We start from the raw sequence: 20,047 nt of genomic DNA, 5'->3' as shown, positions 1-20,047 counted from the left end.
CACACTGCATGTGGTCAATCTCTGGCCAGAAAGACTCCAGAGACAAAGGGTGGCACTCCTGCAGCCATTTAGATCTTCTGGTCCTTGCAAGCAACGCTAAAGCCAGAATGTCCATTTGAAATTTCAAGCTCATCTGTCACCGAGTTCCATTGGAATGCGCCACGGGGCTCAATCTCCACTTTCTGGATGCGCGGCCCCACCACAGCCCTCCCCCAGCACAGTCTGATCCTGTGCGAGATTGGAATTGGAATCGGCAGGACTCGGCTATTTAGGGCACCAGTCTGGGGTCTCCGGGGCCTCTGCTGGCTCCTTTGTCCTCGGAGCAGCCAGCTAGCCAAGGAACAAGACAGACATCCCTCTTCCTCTGGACTCACAGACTTTGCAGAGTCAAGCTCCCCTTGAAGCTCACTCAATAATATCCTTTAAAACGTGTCTCAAATTGTTTTGATTGTCTCTTTTATTTTTGGAAGAAATAAAAATTGATCTTAGAATTAAAAACAACACACACACACGCACACACACACACAATTACAGCAGTAAAGTGGCGTAAGGAGACAAACAGGAAAAAGCCAATACGCTGAATATGGTCTAATTGGAAACATGGAAGAGGCTTGGCTTCTGGTGCCATCTTTGGATCACTGAGTTAACTAAACTTGGAATGACTTATATCTAGTAAATTACTAAATGATCTAATAATTGACTTCATTGTTTAAGCTTAGAAAAAAGCATTGAGTCTCCTCAAAACTATTAATATTAAATGCTATAAAATTTAAATAGAAAAATTATTTAAAAATTTATAATTCTGGCATACATGTACTGAATTGCATCATCTTTGGCAATTTTCAAATGAGATATCCTGGAATATCTCCCAAAGAAATCTAAATTCACCATAGTTTATTAAACTACTGAACTGACAGTATACGAAAAACACAGATGTTACACACAAAATAAATGCAGAAACAAATTCAGATTTTAAAAAGTATAATGTGAGTTTGAGAAATGGCTTTGGTTCTTAGCAAAAGTTAGAAAGTTAGGGATTTTGTCAAGATTTGAAGAGGCTTTAAAATTTGGAAAAGAATATAAAGGTTTATAAATAATATTTTCTTAAAGTTCATGTGACATTCCAGAACAAGAGATAACTCTTTAAGATTAAGATATTTTAATTTTAGCTTTAAATACTTTTTGTTGTCTCCCTAATTTTGCCACCATGTAAAAATGTTAGTGCAGTATTTTAGTTAGTACATGCTTTGAGTTTAATCTATGTTAAACTTTAAAAAATTTTTACATTATTTCTATGGGTTGAGTCATTAGTTTTTCTACAAATTGTCTTAAGATTACAAAATTATACAATTGTATTTAACTAAAAGAACTCATAACAATGAATAACTTCTAAAATGTTTAAGCCTACGAATTCTTGCAATGTAACTAATTATATATACCTAATTTGCTTGTTTAATTTTAATTTCTAGGACTTTATTTAACTTTAAACCCTGCAGCTAATCTTTTATTAAGGTAATAATTTAATCTTTGGGTACTTGGACAATTTCTAAGGAAAAAAGGCAAAACATTGGTCACTAATCATTGTTATATCTACCCTTTTCATTATTTGTATATATTATACTATGGTTCTAGAGTAAAAATATATGCAATTTTCTTTAAATGGTCAATAAAAGTCAAAAGTTATTAATCTGGTAGATTTGGACTTATGACAAATAATTTTTTTGGCTTTCTGAGTTCTTTTTATTTTTAATTTGGAAAACAAAATTTGGTTACTTTGGATAAAGATTGTACTATAATCAGAATGTGTCTTCCAAAATTCATGTGTTGAAAACTTAATCCCAATGCAACAGTACTGGAAGGTGGGGGCCTAATGAGAGATGTTTAGGTCATGAGTGCTTCATCCTCATGAATGTATTAATGCTGCTAAAAATGGGCTTCTGGCAGTGTGTTCACACTTCTGTTCTTCTGCCATATTTGGACACAGTTTGTCTGTTTTTGCTCTTCCACCTTCCACCATGGGAAGATAGATCAAGAAGGCCCTCACCCAACACCAGATGCTTGTGCCTTGATCTTAGACCTCCCAGCCTCCAGAAATGTGAGAAATAAATTTCTGTTCTTTATAAATTACTCAGTCGTAGGTATTGACAGACTAAGGCCAGATGGTAACATAAACCACAAGATAATACTTGGTTTAGGGGTTACAGAAAAATATAAATATGTATTGTACTAGTTTTGCTAGAGCAGTCATAAAGAAGTACCACAGACTGGGTGACTTAATCAACATAAATTAATTTTTCTCACATTTCTGGAGGCTAAAAGCTCAAGATCAAGGTATCCTCAGGGTTTTCTTTTTTTTTTTTTTTTTTGAGGACTTGCTCCTTGACTTGTAGGTGGCCATCTTATTCCTTTGTCTTCTACTTACTCCTCTTCTGTGCTTGTATGTATTTTAATCTCCTCCTATAAGACCAATCACATTGGATTAGTGCCTATCGTTATGACCTTATTTTAACTTAATTTCCTCTTTAAGAGACCTTTCTCCAAATACAGTCACATTCTAGCATATTGAGGTTTAGGACTTCAAAACATAAATTTTGGGGAGATATAATTCAGCCTATAATATATATATACACATATATATGATGATAAATGTGTGTTTTAGTCTGTTCTCACACTGCTGTAAAGAACTACCTGAGACTGAGTAATTTATACAGAAAAGAGGTTTAATTGACTCACAGTTCTATGTGGTGAGGGAGGCCTCAGGAAACTTATTCACATGGTGGAAGATAAAGGGGAAGCAAGGCATGTCTTACATGGCAGCAGGAGAGTGCAAGAGCAAGGGTGGAACAGTCAAACACTTTTAAACCATCAGATTTTGTGAGAACTCACTACTCTCATGAGAACAGCATGGGGGAAACTTCCCCCATGGTCCAGTCATCTCCTACTAGGTCCCTCCCTCAATATGTGGGGATTACAATTTGAGATGATATTTGGGTGGGGACACAGAGCTGAACCATATCATTCCACCCCTGACCCCTCCCAAACCTCATGTCCTTTGCATATTTCAAAACACAATCATGCCTTCCCAATAGTCCCCCAAAGTCTAAACTCATTCCAGCATTAACCTAAAAGTACAGGTCCAAAGTCTCATCTGAGACAAGTCCCTTCTGCCTACAGGCCTGTAAAATCAAAAGCAAGTTAGTTACTTACAAGATACAATAGGGGTACAGGCATTGGGTAAATGCTTCCATTCCAAATTGGATAAATTGGCCAAAACAAAGGGGTTACAGGCCACACACAAGTGTGAAACCCAACAAGGCCATCATTAAATCTTAAAGCTCTGAAATAATTTCCTTTGACTCCATGTCTCACATCTAGGGCATGCTGATGCAACGTGGGCTCCCAAGGTCTTGGGCAGCTCCACCCTTGTGGCTCTGCAGGGTACAGCCCTTGTGGCTGCTTTCATGAGCTGATATTGAGTGCCTGAAGTTTTCTAGGTGCACGGTGCAAGCTGTCAATGTATCTACTATTCTGGGGTCTGGAGGATGGACCCTCTTCTCACAGCTTCACTAGGCAGTGCCCTAGTGGGGACTCTGTGTGGAGGTTCCAACGCTACATTTCCCCTCTGCATTTCCCTAGTAGAGGTTCTCCATGAGGGCTCCACTCCTGCAGCAAACTTCTTTCTGGACATTCAGGTATTTCTCTAATCCTCTGAAATCTAGGCAGAGGCTCCCAAAGCTCAACTCTTCTCTTTTTCGCCCTTGCAGGCCCAACACCACATGGAAGCTGCCAAGGCTTGGGGCTTGCACTCTCTAAAGCCATGAATGGAGCTGTACCTTGGCCCCTTTTAGACATGGCTGAAGCTGGAGTGGCTGGGATGCAGGGTGCCATGTCCTAAGGCTGTACAGAGCAGTGGGGCCTTGATCTGGCCCACAAAATCATTTTTCCCTCCTATGCCTCTGGACCTGAGATGGGAAGGGCTGCTGTAAATATTTCTGAACTGCCCAGGAGACATTTTCTCCAGCCTCTCCAAGGCTATTAACTTTCAGCTCCTTGTTAGTTATGCAAATTTCTGCAGCCAGCTTGAATATCTCTTCAGAAAATAGGTTTTTATTTTCTACTGCATGGTCAGCCTGCAAATTTTCCAAACATTTATGCTCTGCTTCCCTTTAAACATAAGTTCCAATTTCAGACTATCTCTTTGTGAATGCATATAACTGTAGGCTGTCAAGAAAAAACAGATCACCTCTTGAATGCTTTGCTGCTTAGAAATTTCTTCTGCAAGATACCCTAAATCATCTCTCTCAAGTTCAAACTGCTACATATCTCTAGGGCAGGGGTAAAAGACCGCCAGTCTCTTTTCTAAGGCATAGCAAGAGTGACCTTTACTCCAGTTCACAATAAGTTTCTCATCTCCATTTGAGACCCCCTCAGCCTGGACTTCATTGTCCATATTACTATCAGCATTTTGGTCAAAACCATTCAGGAAGACTCTAGGAAGTTCCAAACTTCCCCACATCTTACTGTCTTCTTCTGAGCCCTTCAAACTCTTCCAACCTGTGCCCGTCAAAGTTGTTTTCACAATTTCAGATATCTTTATGGAAGTGCCCCAAACTTCTGGTACCAATTTTCTGTATTAGTCCATTCTCGCACTGCTATAGAGAAATCCTGAGACTGGGCAATTTAAAAAGAAAAGAGTTTTAATTGACTCACAGATTCACATCACTGGGGAGGCCTCAGGATACTAATAATCATGGCAGAAGCTGAAAAGAAAGCAAGGCATGTCTCACATAGTGGCAGGAGAGAGACAGTGAGGGGGGAACTGCAAAACACTTTTAAACCATTGGATTTTGTGAGAACTCACGTAATTTGATGAGAACAGCATGGAAATTACCACCCCCATGATCCAGTCACTTCCCACCAGGTCCCTCCTTCAATATGTGGGGATTACAATTCAAGATGAGACTTCGGTGGGGCACAGCCAAACCATATCAATATGGTTTGGTTAATACCTCAATATCTCATCCTATGGACTTTTAGATTGGCGAAAGGATCTGTTGTCTTGGTCTAATTTGAGCACTCTTAGCTCCTGGTCTAGAAGAAAACTAAAAACTATTTTCTTATTACTTGCTATGTTGCAATCCTCCAATATATGATTTCCAGAATCTTAAATGCTGTTACAAAGCCACTGTCCCCCAAATAATAATTCACCAAAATAATAAAAACTAAACTTTATAAATGTTGAATTTGTCACAAGAAAAAAACTTATTATGTGATCATGACTCCACAAAGAGTGATCCAGATTTGGATTGATCAGATCCACAGATTATATTGATTTATTGTCTAGCACAGGCATAAGAACAAGAAAATACAGAGAGCTGTGTCCTCTTGCAATAATGTGATACCATATTTGTTTTGTCCCAGGAAACTCTTCACCAGGAAGGTAGGAGTATAAACCAAAAAATAACCACTGTTTACTTCAGGAAATTGCTGTGACCCAATTTATCTGGGCAAACAGTTTGCTCCTTTGGACAAACAGCTCTCTTGTCTGGAAAATAGAATGCTCACTGGTGCAAACAGCTAACATAATATATGAGATTTTACTAATCCAAACCCTCCCTTCATAATGCTCACCATTCTAAACAATGATTTAGACTGAGTATTCTTACTTTATCTCCCTTTTTTGAGATAGTGAGGACTCTGTCAAAGTTGTGTTTTTTCTTATAGTAGAAAATCTGATCAACTTACCATTGTTTGATTAAAAGACTTTTAAAATAAACTTCTTGGGGACATAACAGTTGATATATTTTACACCTAAATTGTAAGTAACATGTTAAAGTTATTTAGAATAATTGGTTTGCTCTATTTACATATAATTTTGAGAATTTTAGTCTTATTTCCTCAGTGTTAAATTTTATCTTTCACATAAATTCAAACTAAGTTAAAAACACATAGAATAACCTAGTATCAATGATAATAATGTTATAATAATAAATAACATAATTATAGAGGCTAAAAATAGATTAGTAGTTACCAGAGGTTAGGAATTAGGGGAAGGTGTGGGTGTAGCTACTAAGAAGTTATATAAGGGAGCCTCTGGTAATGGTACAGTAATGTATCATGATTGTGATGGTGATTACAGAAAGCAACACGTGACAGCATTGTATAGAACTTCACATGCACACATGTATACATTCTAAGTACAAGTATGACTGGTGACATCTGAATAAACTCTATGAATTATACCAATATTGATTTCCTGGTTTTGACATTGTACCGTAGCTATGGATAATATTGACATCGAAGGAGGTTGGATGAAGGGTGCACTGGACTGCCCCACACATTTCTTTGCAAGTTCTTGTGAATCCATAATTATTTTTTAAAAGTTTAAAAAAAGCCCAAGAAAATCGCTGAATTTAAACTTTGGTGTTTTAACACATAATCATTAAATCATTTTATTGATTCACCTAAAAATTGTATTCCATGCTGAAATTTGATACTGTAGTGAAGCAGTGGCAGACACTGTGCCTAATACCATTTACTTTTCCCCTTTTACTTCCCGCCAAAGGTCACTTCTCATTACAAAGGCTGAAAATGTCAGATTCCCATTTGTCAGGCTCTCTTGCAGTAAAGCTAGGTCATAGTGCTGGCCAAAAAATGAAAGAAAAACTGTGTATGTGTGTTTGTGTGTGTATATATGTGTGTGTCTGAAAGAGAAAGTGAGAAATCTGTTGTGTATGAGGGCATCTGACGTCTTCCTTGTTAAAAAGATAGTGCTGTGATGACAGAACCTTAACTTTCTTTTTCCTTTGAATTTTATTGTGCAAGGATGTGATAGAAAGAGATGCAACATTAATCTTAAAACCATGAAGCCACAGACTGAAAATAAGCAGCCAGCCTGCTTAGAATAATGAGTGGAAAGGCATTGGCATTTTAGTGACATTGAGACACTGAATCCACCTTGAAAGTATCTACCTTTAGACTTCTTGTTATTTGCAATAAATATTTATCTCATTATTAAATTAATTGTCAATAAGTTATTTCATTATTTGCAGCCAACAGCATCTGTAATTCAAATATTTGACATGTTAATGATTTTTTGAGTAATAAGTTATTTGCTGGAACAATCTATTTTATATGAAATAATATCCCCTCAAGAAACAGTATCATATGCCTTCATAGAGACATTTAAAGAGCACTTTAAAAAAACAATTTGTCATAGTCATTTAAAAGCTGAGATTTTAACAATTAGCCAAATTCAAAACATCACACGTTAAAATAGATTATCAAAGAAAAATCATTTTTTCAGGTACTTGTGTGCACATTTAGGCTTCAATTAAAATTTAGTGATGGTGAGAAAGAATGAAAGATAATGCCACTTTTTGTTGAATACACTTTTTGTTGAATACACTTTTTCTTAAGAAAACTTCAAAATAGATATAAAATTTTAAATAAAAAATGCTGTTATATTTCCTTTTAAGACACTGTAATGGGCATAAATATCTAAGTTCCTGAGTCTTCTATGCAAATAATCAATAAAATGCAACAAGAAATAACCTACAAGAATACAGAAAATTAAATAATGAATTTATTCATATGTTGAGCACAACATAAACTATTTTCACAAATTGCAATTATGAAATAATAAACATTATTTTATTAAGTAATGTACTCCACTATGAAACTGTACTAAAAAGCATTGAAATATTACCACATTTGTTTCAGTCCTCTGTGAACATTTTTCTTTTTCTATTTTCCTGTTTTATATATTTGAGCAAATTTAGAGCTCCAACCTTCATGAAAGGTAAACAAAATGGGTTTTTGTTTATTATTGTGCTTTTCAAATTGAGGAAACTGTTTTAAAATATTTTTGAAAACGACGGCAGCAATCGCATTCAGCTATCATTCCATAGCTTCATTTAGGGCAAATTTAATGGGCAGGCCTGTCTTTAGTCATCATTTGCAGCATTACACACTGAGCTATATTCAATAATTGTCATTAATTTATATAACAATATTTGCACAAAATTTCATTAGAAAATGTGTATACTTTGCATTTTTTTGTAATAATGTGAAATTTAAATGTGTAAATGATGTAAGTGGAACTGACTTGAAAACTTTTGTTAATATTTACAATTTATATTTTTTCATCTTTTTCTTTAAAGAGGAAAAATTTTAACTTTATGTAATTTTTAAGGGCACTTCAAGCTTAATAAAGGGACATCAGATAAAAGGGGCTCAGAATAGCCTATATCTTGACTTTTAAAAGACAAAGTATTTTGAAACATAAATTATCTTTTTTATTTGACTTATAAAGGCATAAAAAGATAGGACTGTTACTGACTTTTTTGGTGACAATTTAGCTTAGAGACCTTGACTTCTCCTCTGTCATATAGTTCTAGAAAGCAAAGTTTGCAAACTACAGGGATCTTATAGGAAAAAAAAATATTTCTATTTGAAAATCTTTAGATTCATTTTTCTGCAGTCAGGTGAAATGGAAGTTTAAAGTTGAGACATATTTCAGTTATAAATATAATTTTAAAATAATACTTTTGCATACCTCATTTTGTTATATGAAAATATACTTGCTAAAAACTAAAATATCAAAAGCTAATTATTGAGAGAAACAATACATATAATGTAATATTAGTAACAAAATTCCAGGAAATATGGAAACTGAGAAGAGGCTATCAAGGTCTTTATAATTCCCAGGAATTCGGTATACTCTTTCATCTTGCTATTGATGATTTGAGAACTTTAAATCTAAATATCAATTTAATAAGAACATAAATTCCTGTAAAAGAAAAAATAACGCTGGGAGCGGTGGCTTACGCCTGTAATCCCAGCACTTTGGGAGGCCGAGGCAGGCGGATCACAAGGTCAGGAGATCGAGACCATCCTGGCTAACACAGTGAAACCCTGTTTCTACTAAAAAATACAAAAAATTAGCCGGGCGAGGTGGCGGGCGCCTGTAGTCCCAGCTACTCGGGAGGCTGAGGCAGCAGAATGGCGTGAACCCGGGAGGCGGAGCCTGCAGTGAGCCGAGATCGCGCCACTGCACTCCAGCCTGGGCGACAGCAAGACTCTGTCTCAAAAAAAAAAAAAAAAAGAAAAAAGAAAAAATAACATGCATAAATTTACAAGAATGAAAAAGTTCAAGAAAACATTGCACAGAGAGAAAAACATATGGCAATGAACAAATAGCCAGGAAGCCCCAAATACAGCATGCACAATAAAATATAAAAGAAGAAATGTATCAGCTTTGACAATTCACATAAATAGTTAGATTTGTTTATGCAACAAATAGCTTCTCAAAATGGGTTCTAAATCAAGTCCATTCATATGATGTATGCAGAGCTACATTTAAAATGACATGGGGGAACTAGGGAGGAGCGGAGCAAGATGACCAAATAGTAGCCTGTACTGATCGTTCTCCCCCACAGGAACATCAAATGTAACAACTCTCCACGCACACAAAAAGCACCCGCATAAGAATAAAAAATGAGGTGAGTAATCACAGTACCTGGCTTCAACTTCATATAGCTGAATGAAGCACTGAAAAGGGTGGAAAAGAAACTCTTGAATCTCTGATGCCACCCCTTCTCTCATCCTCTGACTGCAGCCACATGGTGTAAAGAGAAAATTTGCACTTTGGGGAGGGATAGCACAAGTGGTTGTGAGACTTCGCATTGAACTCAGTGCTGCCTTGTCACAGTGGAAAGCAAAACCGGGATAAACTCAGCTGATGCCTGCTCACAGAGGAAGCATTTAGACTGGCCCCAGCCAGAGGTGAATTCCCCATCCTAGTGGTTGGAACATGAGTTCTGGCAAGCCTTGCCTCATGGGCTGAAGTGCTCTGGGGTTCTAAGTCAACTTGAAATGTACTCTAGGCCACAAGGATGGCAATTCTTCAGCAAGTCCTAGTGCTGTTTTAGGCTTGGAGCCAGTAGACTTGCAGGGCACATGGTCTAGTGAGACACCAGCTGGGGTGGCTAAGGGTGTGCTTGAACCACCCATCCCCAAACCCTAGGCAGCACTGCTCACAGGAACAAAAGTGCCTCTATCCTTCTGCTTGAGGAGATGAAAGGGAAGAATATAGAGGACTTTGTCTTGCATCCTGGATATCAGCTCAGCCACAGTAGGATAGGGCACTGGTTAGAGTTGGGGGGGCCCCATTCCAAGCCCTATCTTCTGGAAAGCATTTGTAGACACACCCTGGGACAGAAGGGGACTCACTGCCTTGAAGTGACGGACCTAGTCCTGGCAGGATTTGTCACCTGCTGGCTAAAGAGCCCTTGGGCCCTGAAGAACAGGCAGCAATATCCAGGTAGTACACCATGAACCATAGGTAAGTCTGAGATGTGCTGGCTTCAAATGAGACCCAGCACACTCCCAGCTGTGGTGGCTACAGTGAGAGACTCCTTCAGCTTGAGAAAAGCAGAGGGTAAAGTAAAGGGATCTTCGTCTTGCATCTTAGATACCAGCTTGGACACACTGGGGTAGAGTACCAAGCAGGCTCTTGGGGTCCCTGATTCTAGCCTTGTTTCTTATACAGCACTTCTGGATCTTCTCTGGGCAAGAGGGGAACTCACTGCCAGGAAGGGTGATTCCCAAACCTGGCAGCATTCACCACAAGCTGACTAAAGTGCCCTTGGCCCTTAAATGAGCATCAGCAGTAGCATGGCAGTACTACTTATGGGCCTGTGGTGCTGGCGGTGGACATAAGAAGAGACTTATCTACCCCTGGAAAGGTGAGGGTAGATGAGAAGAACTTTATATTGTACTTTGATTGCCAACTGAGCTGCAGAAGGATAGAGCACCAGGTAGATTTCCAAGGTATTTGATTCCAGTCCATGGCTCCTTGACAGCTCTGAACCCAGCTGGGGCCTGGGGGAACTTGCTGACCTGAAGGAAAAAACACAAGCTTAGCTAGCTTTACCATCTGCTGGTTACAGAGCCCTAGGACCTTGAGTGAACATCGGTGGTAGACAAGTAGGGGTTCCAGCAGGCCTTTGGTGAGACCTAGTGCTGTGCTGGCTTTAGATCTAACACAGCAGAGTCCCAGTGCTGGTGGCCACAGGGGGGCTTGTGTCACCCCACCTCTGGCTCCAAGCAGGTCAAGAGACAGAGGAGAGAGAGAGAGAGAGAGAGAGAGACTTTGTTTGTTTTTGAGAAAGTAAGGGAAGAAAACAAATTTCTGCTTGGAAATCTAGAGAAGTCTTCCAGATCTTATCCAAGACCACCAAGGAAGTACCTGGGCCAGTGTGCAAGAACCACAACATTACTAGGCTTAGGGTGTCACCTAATTCAGATATGGTTTAAATCATAACACCCAAGTCACTTCAAATTCCTGGAAAGCCTTCACAAGGAGGACAGGTACAAACAAAGCCCAGACTGAAAAGACTATAATAAATACCTAACTCTTCTGTGGGTGCCCAGAAACTGATGAACACCCACAAGCATCAAGACCATCCAGGAAAATAAGACCTCACCAGGTGAATTGATTAAGGCACCAGGGAGCAATCCTGGAGAAACAGAGATCTGTAACCTTTCAGACGAGAATTCAAAATAGCTATTTTGAGGAAACTTAAAGAAATTCAAGACAACACAGAAAAGAATTTAGAATTCTATCCAATAAATTTAACAAACAGATTGAAATATTAAAAAGAAGAAACTCTGGAGTTGAAAAATGCAATTGGCATACTGAAGAATGCATCAGACTCTCTTAATAGCAGAATTAAGCAAAAAAAAAGAATTAGTGGGCCTGCCGACAGGCTATGTAAAAATACATAGTCAGAGGAGACAAAAAAATAAACATAAAAAACAATGAAGCATGCATACAGGATCTAGCAAATTGCCTCAAAAGGGCAAATCTAAGAGCTATTGGCCTTAAAAAGAAGGCAGAGAAAGAGGGGTAGACAGTTTATTCAAAGGGATCATAACAGCAAACTTCCCAAACTTCAATATTCAAGTATAAGAAGGTTATAGAACATAAATCTGATTTAACCCAAAGAATATATCTATATTCAGGTGTAAGAAGTGGCCAGGCACAGTGGCTCATGCTTGTAATCCCAGCACTTTGGGAGGCCGAGGCGGGCGGATCACAAGGTCAGGAGATCGAGACCACAGTGAAACCCCGTCTCTACTAAAAAAATACAAAAAATTTGCCGGGCGTGGTGGCGGGCAACTGTAGTCCCAGCTACTCGGAGAGGCTGAGGCAGGAGAATGGCGTGAACCTGGGAGGCGGAGCTTGCAGTGAGCCGAGATTGCGCCACTGCACTCCAGCCTGGGTGAAAGAGCAAGACTCCGTCTCAAAAAAAAAAAAAAAAAAAAAAGAAGTATATGAAACACCAGTCAGATATAACCCAAAGAAGACTACCTTAAGACATTTAATAATCAAACTCCAAAAAGGCAAGGGTAAAGAAAGAATCCTAAAAGCAGCAACAGAAAATAAACAAATAGCATACAATGGAGTGCCAGTACATCTGGCAGACTTTCCAGGAAAAATCTTGCAAGCCAGGAGAGAGTGGCATGACATATTTAAAGTGCTGAAGGAAAAACACTTTTACCCTAGAATAGTATATCTGGTGAAAATATCCTTCAAACATGAAGGAGAAATAAGGACTTTACCAGACAAACAGAAGCTGAGATATTTTGCCAACACCAGACTTGTCCCACGAGAAATGCTAAAGGGAGTTCTTCAGTCATAAAGAAGGAGATGTTAGTGAGCAATAAGAAATCATCTGAAGGTACAAAACTCACTGGTAATAGTAAGTACAAAGAAAAACACAAAATATTACAACTGTAATTGTGGTGTGTAAACTACTCTCATCTAAGTAGGAAAATTAAAAGATGAACCAATTCAAAATAATTGCTACAACAACATTTGAAGACATATACAGTACAATAAGACATAAAGAGAAATAGCAAAAAGTTAAAAAGCAGTGGGATAAAATTGAAGAGTAAAGTTTTATTAGTTTTCTTTTTGCTTGTTTATGCAATCCATTTAAAATAATAAGTTATAAGGGAGTAATTGCAAAACTCCTAGTAACCTCAAATAAAAAATACAATTGATACACAAAATATAAAAAGCAAGAAATTAAATTATACTAACAGAGAAAATCACCTTCACTAAAAGGAAGATAGGAGGGAAGGAAAGAAGGAGGAAAAGACCACAAGACAACTGAAAAGAAATAACAAAATGGCAGGAGTAAGTCTTTACTTATTGATAATAACATTGAATGTAAATAGACAAAACTCTCCAATCAAAAAACTCAGTGGCTGAATGGATTACAAAATGAGACCCAATGATCTGTTGTCTACAACACACTTCACCTATAAAGACACACACAGATTGAAAATAAAGTGATAAAAAAATTTTCCATGCCAATGGAAGCCAAAAACAAACAAAACAAAACAAAACAAAAACAAAGCAGGAGTATCTATACTTACATCAGACAAAACAGATTTCAAGACAAAATCCACAAGAAGAAACAAAAAGGTCATTATAGAATGATAAAGGGGTCAATTCAGGAAGAGGAAATAACAGTTGTAAATATATGTACACCAAACACTGGAGCACCCGGATATATAAAACAAATATTAATAGAGCTACAGAGATATATATACCACAATACAATAATAGCTGGAGGCTTCAACACCCTATGTACTCATTGGACAGATCTTCCAGAGAGAAAATCAAGAGAAAAACATGGGACTCAATCTGCACTATAGACCTAATGGACCTAAGAGATATTTACAGAACATTTCATCCAATGGATGCAGAATACACATTCTTCTCCTCAGCACATGGATCATTCTCAAGGATAGAGCATATGTTAGGTCACAAAACAAGTCTTAAATCATTCAAGAACATAAGAATAATATCAAGAATCTTCTCTGACCACAATGAAATAAAACTCAATATCCATAACAAGAGGAATTTGGAAACTATATAAACACTTGGAAATTAAACAATATGCTCCTGAATGACCAGAGGGTCAAGAAAAAAATTAAGAGGAAAACTGAAAAATTTCTTCAAACAAACAACAATGCAAACACAATATACCAAGAGCAATGGGGTGCAGGGAAAGCAGTACTAAAAGGGACATTTATAGCTATAAATGCCTGTATCAAAAATGAAGAAAAATTTTACATAAATAACTTAATGATGCGTCTTAACAGACTTGTAAATAAAGAGCAAATCAAACCCAAACTTAGTGAAAGAAATAAAGATCACAGCAGAAATAAATTACATTGAAAACAGTATATAAGATCAACAAAATGAAGTTATTTTATGAAAAGATAAACAAAATTGACAAACCTCTAGCAAGACTAAGAAAAAAAGTGAGAAAATCCAAATAAAATCAGAGATCAAAAAAGAGATATTACAACTGATACTATAGAAATACAAAGGATCTTTAGTGGCTACTATGTGTGACTATATGTCAATTAGTTTGAAAATCTAGAATACATGGATAAATTCCATGTTGTATCTATACATAGAAACCTACCAAGACTGAACAATGACAAAATCTGATAGACCAATAAAAAAACCTGAACAGACCAATAACAAGTAAAAGGAATGAAGCCATAATAAAAAGGCTTGCAGCAAAAGGAGCCCAGACCCCAGTGGATTCATTACTGAATTCCACCAGACATTCAAAGAACTATTACCAATCATACTCAAACAATGTGAAAAATAGAGGAGGAAAGAATACTTCAAAACTCATTCTATGAGGCCAATATTGCCTTCATACCAAAAACAGACAATTACATATCAAAAAAAGAAAACTATAGGTCAATATTAACGAATATTGATGCAAAAGTCATCAACAAAATACTTGCAAACCAAATTCAACAACACATTGAAAAGATTATTCATCATGAACAAATGGGGCTCATCCCAGGAGTTTAAGGATGTTCAACATATGCAAATCAACTAATGTGATACAGCATATCAACCGAATGAAGGACAAAAACATATGATTATTTCAATTAATGCTGAAAATGCATTCGATAAAATTTAACAACTCTTCATGATAAAAATCCTAAAAAATCTGAGTATAGAAAGAACATACCTCAACATAATGAAAGCTATATATAGTAGACACATAGCTAGTATTATACTGAATGGGGAAAAACTGAAGGCCTTTCCTGACTGAAGGATGGGCACTTTCACCACTGTTATTCAACATAGTACTGGAAGACCTAGCTACAGCAATCAGACAAGAGAAAGAAATAAAAGGCATCCAAATAGAAAAAAAAGATAGCAACTTATCCTTGTTTGCAGATGATATAATCTTATATTTGATAAAACCTAAAGACTGCACAAAAAACTATTTGAACTGTTAAATTCAGTAAAGTAGCAGCATACAAAATAAACATATAAAAATCAGTAGCATTTCTATATGCTAACAGCAAATAATCTGAAAAAGAAATCAAGGATGTAATACCATTTGCAATAGCTACAAATAAAATACCTAAGAGTTAACTTAAGCTAAGAAATGAAAGTTCTCTATAAGAAAAACTAGAAAAACTGTGAAACATCAATGCAAAAATTGAAGCAGACACAAAGAAATGAAAAGATATTCCATGTTCATGGACTGGAAGAACCAATGTTGTTAAAATATCCATACTACCTAAAGCAATCAACAGATTCAGTAAAATCTCTATCAAAATACCAATGGCATTCTTCACAGAAAAAGAAAAAAGAATTCCTAAAATTTATGTGAAGCCACAAAAGTCCCAGAATAGCCAGAGCTATCCTGAGCAATAAGAAAAAAAAAAAAAAACCTGGAAGAATCACATTACTTCACTTCAACCTATACTACAAAGCTATAGTAACCAAAACAGTATGGTACTGGCATTACGAAAAAAAAAAAAAAAAAAAAGACACATAGACAAGTGGAACAGGATAGAGAACCAGAAACAAATCCACATACTTACAGTGGACTGATTTTTGACAAAGTTGCCAAGAACATACATTGGGGAAAGGTAGTCTCTTCAATAAATTGTGCTGGTAAAATGGGATAACCACAGACAGAAGCATGAAACTATGCTCCTATCTCTCACTATATACAAAAATCGATCCAAAATGAATTAAAGACTTAAATCTAAGACCTCAAACTATGAAACTAATACCAGTGAACATTGGAGAAGTCTCCAGAACATTGGTCTGGGCCAAGATTTCTTGAATAATACACAAGCCCAGTTAACTAAAGCAAAAATTGACAAATAGAATCACAAGTTAAAAATCTTCTGCACAGCAAAGGAAACAATCAGCAAACTGAGGCAACAACTCACAGAATGACAGAAAATATTTGCAAACTACTCATCTGACAATGGATTAATGATCAGAATATATAAGGAGCTCAAATAACTCTATAGGAATAAAATCTAATAATTTGATTTAAAAATGAGCAAAACATCTGAATAGCAATTTCTCAAAAGAAAACACATAAATGGTAAACAAATATATGACAAGTTGATAAAAGGTGCTCAATATCATTGATCATCAGAGAAATGAAAATCAAAACTACAATGATATTCATCTCCCCCCAATTAAATTGGCTTTTATCTAAAAGATAGGCAAAAACAAATGCTGGTGAGGATATAAAGAAAAGGGAACCATTGTACACTGTTGGTGGGAACAACAGCAGTGCAACAGATTAGTGCAACCACATGGATGGAGGACAGCTTGGAAGTTCCTCAAAAAACTAAAAACAGAGCTACCATATGATCCTGAAATCTCACTGCTAGGTATATACCCAAGAGAAAGGAAATTAATATATCAAAGGGATATTTACACTCCTATGTTTATTGCAGCACTATTCACAATAGCCAAGATTTGAAAGCAACCTAAGTGTTTGTTAACAGATGAATGAAGAAAATGTGGTACGTATACACAATGGAGTACTATTCAGCCCTAAAAATGAGTAAGATCCAGTCATTTGCAGCAACATGGAGGTCATTATGTTAAGTGAAATAAGCCAGGCACAGAAAGACAAACTTCACATGATCTTATTTATAGGAGCTAAAAATTAAAACAATTTAACTCATGGAGATCAAGAGTAGAGGGATGGTTACCAGAGGCTGTGAAGGGTAGTGGAAGGGAAAGCAGTCTATTTCAAAAATAATTTAAAAGAAGGAAAACAACCTACATTTTGATAGCACAGCAGGGTGACTATATTCTAAATATTAATTTAATTGTACATTTAAAAATAAGTAAAAGACTATAATTGGATTATTTGTAACACAAAAGATAAATTCTTGATGTGATGGATACTTCATTTACTCTGATGTAATTATTATGCATTGCATGCCTGTATCACAATATCTCATGTATCCCATAAATATATACTGCTACTATGTACCCAGAAAAATTTAAAAATAATTAAAAAATAGTAAAATAATATAGAAAGCTAGAATGCAAAGGATATATAAAGCCAATCCAAAATGAAAAAAAAATTAAAAAGCAAGTGTCAGTATACCCTTATGAGAAAATGTAAAATTTGACATTGAAAACATTAACTTGAAAAAAATCAGTCATTCATATTTATAAACAATGAAGTTTGTGGGGGCAGTTCCAAGATGGCTTAATAGGAACAACTGCAGTCTACAGCTCCCAGCATGAGCGATACAGAAGACAGGTGATTTCTACATTTCCAACTGAGGTACCGGATTCATCTCACTAGGGTTTGTCAGACAGTGGAGGCAGGACAGTGGGTGCAGCCCACCAAGTGTGAGCCAAAGCAGGGTGAGGCATTGCCTCACCCAGGAAGTTCAAGGGGTCAGGGAATTCCCTTTCCTAGCCAAGGGAAGTGGAGATGGATGGCACCTGGAAAATCAGCTCACTCCCACCCTAATACTGAACTTTTCAAAAGGAGTTCAGCAAATGGCACACCAGGAGATTATATCCCATGCCTGGCTCGGAGGGTCCCAGGCCCACAGAGCCTGCTCATTGCTAGCACAGCAGTCTGAGATCAATCTGCAAGGCAGCAGTGAGGCTGGAGGAGGGGCGCCCGCCATTGCTGAAGCTTGAGCAGATAAACAAAGCAGCCAGGAAGCTCCAACTGGGTGTAGCCCACTGCAGCTCAAGGAGGCCTGCCTGTCTTTGTAGACTCCACCTCTGGGGACAGGGCATAGCCAAACAAAAGGCAGAGGTTTCTGCAGACTTAAATGTCCCTGTCTGACAGCTTTGAAGAGAGTAGTGGTTCTCCCAGCATGGAGTCTGAGATCTGAGAATGGACAGACAATCCCCTCAAGTGGGTCCCTTACCCCCCAGTAGCCTAACTGGGAGGCATCCTCCAGTAGGGGCAGACTGACACCTCACACAGCCAGGTACCCCTCTGAGACAAAGCTTCCAGAGGAAGGATGAGGCAGCAACATTTGCTGTTCAGCAATATTCACTGTTCGGCAGCCTCCGCTGCTGATACCCAGGCAAACAGGGTCTGGAGTGAACCTCCAGCAAACTCCAACAGACCTGCAGTTGAGGGTCTTGACTGTTAGAAGGAAAACCAACAAACAGAAAGGACATCCACACCAAAACCCCATCTGTATGCTACCATCATCAAAGACCAACAGTAGATAAAACCACAAAGATGGGGAAGAAACAGAGCAGAAAAGCTGAAAATTCTAAAAATCAGAGCACCTCTCCCCCTCCAAAGGAATGCAGCTCCTTGCCAGCAACGGAACATAGCTGGATGGAGAATGACTTTGATGAGCTGAGAGAAGAAGGCTTCAGACTATCAAACTTCTCCGAGCTAAAGGAGGAAGTTCGAACCCATCACAAAGAAGCTAAAAACCTTGAAAAAAGATTAGATGAATGGCTAACTAGAATAACCAATGCAGAGAAGTCCTTAAAGGACCTGATGGAGCTGAAAAACATGGCACGAGAACTACATGATGAATGCACAAGCTTCAGGAGCTGATTCCATCAACTGGAAGAAAGTGTATCAGTGATTGAAGATCACATGAGTGAAATGAAGCAAGAAGAGAAGTTTAGAGAAAAAAGAGTAAAAAGAAACAACAAAGCCTCCAAGAAATATGGGACTATGTGAAAAGACCAAATCTACATCTGATTGGTGCACCTGAAAGTGATGGGGAGAATGGAACCAAGTTGGAAAACACTTTGCCGGATATTATCCAGGAGAAATTCCCCAATCTAGCAAGGCAGGCCAACATTCAAATTCAGGAAATATAGAGAATGCCACAAAGATAATCCTCGAGAACAGCAACTCCAAGACACATAATTGTCAGATTCACCAAAGTTGAAATGAAGGAAAAAATGTTAAGGGCAACCAGAGAGAAAGGTCGGGTTACCCACAAAGGGAAGCCCATCAGACTAACAGCTGATCTCTTGGCAGAAACTCTACAAGCCAGAAGAGAGTGGGGGCCAATATTCAACATTCTTAAAGAAAAGAATTTTCAACCCAGAACTTCATATCCAGTCAAACTAAGCTTCATAAGTGAAGGAGAAATAAAATCCTTTACAGACAAGCAAATGCTGAGAGATTTTGTCACCACCAGGCCTGCCCTACAAGAGCTCCTGAAGGAAGCACTAAACATGGAAAGGAACAACCGGTACCAGCCACTGTAAAAACATGACAAATTGTAAAGACCACAGATGCTAGGAAGAAACTGCATCAACTAACAAACAAAATAACCAGTTAACATCATAATGACAGGATCAAATTCACACATAAGAATATTAACCTCAAATCTTAATAGGCTAAATGCTCCAATTAAAAGACATAGACTGGCAAATTGGATAAAGAATCAAGACCCATCAGTGTGCTGTATTCAAGAAACCCACCTCACGTGCAGAGACACACATAGGGTCAAAATAAAGGATGGAGGAAGATCTACCAAGCAAATGGAAAGCAAAATAAGGCCGGGGTTGCAATCCTAGTCTCTGATAAAACAGACTTTAAACCAGCAAAGATGAAAAAGAGACAAAGAAGTCCATTACATAATGGTAAAGGAATCAATTCAACAAGAAGAGCTAACTATCCTAAAAATATATGCACATAATACAGGAGCACCCAGA

At 37.6% G+C, this 20,047-nt stretch overlaps 1 long non-coding RNA gene across 3 annotated transcripts in view; it reads right to left on the bottom strand.

Annotated features, from left to right (window-relative positions):
• LOC134731644 (uncharacterized) overlaps positions 1-20,047 on the bottom strand; it is a 102,779-nt gene that overhangs the window by 23,031 nt on the left and 59,701 nt on the right. The gene's annotated exons all lie outside the window — the stretch shown is intronic.

The sequence above is a fragment of the Symphalangus syndactylus genome, chromosome 10 (genome assembly GCF_028878055.3).
Source record: "Symphalangus syndactylus isolate Jambi chromosome 10, NHGRI_mSymSyn1-v2.1_pri, whole genome shotgun sequence".
Taxonomy (NCBI): Eukaryota; Metazoa; Chordata; class Mammalia; order Primates; family Hylobatidae; genus Symphalangus; species Symphalangus syndactylus.
The sequence above is the reverse complement of the archived record's forward strand: the minus strand, read 5'-3'. Positions and strand labels throughout refer to the sequence as shown.